General features: G+C 40.8%; 1 non-coding gene across 1 annotated transcript; it reads left to right on the top strand.

Moving 5' to 3' along the window:
* The first annotated feature begins 812 nt into the window (after positions 1 to 812).
* Positions 813 to 919, top strand: LOC123931924. Its single transcript, XR_006816345.1, has one exon. It is a non-coding gene; the product is annotated as a U6 spliceosomal RNA (small nuclear RNA).
* The last annotated feature ends 1,686 nt before the right edge of the window (positions 920 to 2,605 follow it).

The raw sequence follows: 2,605 nt of genomic DNA, 5'->3' as shown, positions 1-2,605 counted from the left end.
CAAACTAAACAAAATTTGAGGACCCAAAATGTCATTATGAGCCCATGAGATACAAAATAAGAGTATATAGAGTGAGGGACTAAATGGAATTCTAGTCCAAGTCTGTTTCACACGGGGTCCACATAGTGGCCATTGTTCCAGCTCCTGAATTTGTTATTGGAATGGCTGTGGGACCAGTGGCTTTGGAATCCTCAAGTTGGCCCCTTGACTTATGGAATAAAAATTATTATAATAAGAAAGACCAAGTAGAACCCCCAAAACTGTCTACAACCCTCCCACTCTTAACCCAGAAGAATAAATAAAAAACAACATATCAGACCCTGAAGAAGAGGTTGATTAGTGCCACACAAGGACTTGCAGGATGCAGGGGTGGTGGTCTCCATTTAACTCATAAGTCTGGCTCCTGTATAAACAAGATGGTTCATAGTAGATGACAGCAAACTACTACAAATGTAACCAAATAGTAGCAGTAGTTACATTATGTTGGTTGTAGTATCTTTACTAGAACATGTTAACATATAATACATGTAATGCAGCCATTACTTGGCAAACCCATTATTTCAATAACCATCATGAAGAAAGCTCAGAAGCAATTAGCACTCTTACAGGATAGACCAGTATACATTCACAGCCTTACCCCAGCCAGAACTATGCTAATCCTGCTTGCTATTACAGTATAGTCTGAAAGGATATTCCAAAGATTATCACATTGGCCCACTATATAGATGACATCATGTTAATTGGACCTAATGAGCAAGAGGGGCAAATATTCTAGTCATCTCATTAAGATATGTGATCTAAAGTGGAGATGCATGCTCACTTCAGCAGCACATATACTAAAATTGGAATGATACAGAGAAGATTAGCATGGCCCCTGCACAAGGATGACACATAAAGTGGAGATGCGATGTGGGGGGCTTGAGGGATAGGAAAAGAATAAATGAAACAAGATGGGATTGAGAGGGAGACAAACCATAAGAGACTCTTAATCTCACAAAACAAACTGAGGGTTGCTGGGGGGAGGGGGGTCGGGAAAGGGTGGTGGGGTTATGGACATTGGGGAAGTTATGTGTTATGGTGAGTTCTGTGAAGTGTGTAAACCTGGCAATTCACAGACCTGTACCCCTGGGGCTAATAATACATCATATGTTTTTTAAAAATTAAAAAAAAAAGATATGTGATCTGGAAAGTAGGAGAAAATCCCACAAAAATCCAAGGGCCTGCTATTTTGGTGAAGTTTTTAGTACAGTGGTCTGGGGCATTCTGGAATATCACATCAAAGTTTTTAAACATTGAACCTCCTACCACTAAAAAACCTGGAGATTCCTTCAGGTTTTGGAATAACATAAATCATGCTCAGGAATATGACTTTGGCTCATTTATTGGGTAACATGAAAGTCACCGATGGGTCCAGAGAAAGAAAAAGAATCTGAAGAAGGTTTAGACTGTTGCATAAGCAGCCCTGTTTGGATCACATTACCTGCAGAGTCTGTGATAGTAGGGTATCTGTGGTAGAGAAAAATGTGTGTAGTAGAAGCACTGCAGAGCAGACCCTTATATTTCCAGAGCAAGGCGATGCCATTCATAGCAGAGTACTGTAGACTAGTTAAAAAGAGCTCCTGGCATACTACTGGGCTCTGGGAGAGACTGATTATCTGACCGTGGCACATAAAGTGACCCTATAACCAAAATTTTCCATCATCTGCTGGACTTTCAGGCTCACCAAGTCATAAGTCAAGTGGGCTCAGCACCAATTCATTTTAACCTGGCTGGTTAAGTGTTGGAAAGAGAAAGATTGGAAGAGCCAGAATAAAGAGCTCTGGAGCAGAGATACATGGATAGATATGAGAGTGGGTACAGAGCATAAGTATCTTAGTGTTGTAAGCTTAGTGTTGTAACCCACCAGAAAGCATCCTCTGCGGAAGAAACACCAACAAACCAAGTAGATAGTATGATTCTTCCAGTAGATGTCAGCCAGCCTCTGGCTTGCCCACTCCAGGGCTTTTGCAATGGGTTTGTGAGTAGAATAACAATAGAATAATCTTGGTGGCAGAAATGGAGGCTACACATGACCCACAGCATGGACTCCTTCTTTCCAAGGCTAATCTAGCGACAACCACTGATGAATGTCTCACTGCCAGCTATAGAAACTAACAATAACCAGTCACTTTGCAGTCAAGTTGATTAATTGAACTTCTTCTACCTGGGAACAGCAATTCATCTTGACTAGAAATGAAATACATAATGGTTATTGGTTTTCTTTTCCTGCCCAGAGGGCCTCAGACAGTACTGCAACCCAAAGGCTCCTAATGCATCTGACTAGTGACATAGGATTCCATATAACATTATCTCAGACCAAAGATCAACTGCATAGCAAAGACAGTGCAATGGTGGGCACATCACCCTGCCATCCATGCTCTTGTCACTTTCCACACCACCTAGAAGCTGCTGGGTGATAGAGAAATAGAGATAGAGATACCGAAACAGAAATAGAGATAGAAATAATAGAAATAGAAGAGATATCTCTGAAATAGAAATATAGATAGAGATGAAATGATTTCTTGAAGGCATAGCTGAAGAAGCAGTCTATATGTGACATTCTCAA

Source organism: Meles meles, chromosome 19 (assembly GCF_922984935.1).
Source record: "Meles meles chromosome 19, mMelMel3.1 paternal haplotype, whole genome shotgun sequence".
In the NCBI taxonomy this organism is placed as follows: domain Eukaryota; kingdom Metazoa; phylum Chordata; class Mammalia; order Carnivora; family Mustelidae; genus Meles; species Meles meles.
This window is presented reverse-complemented; position numbering and strand designations above follow the sequence as displayed.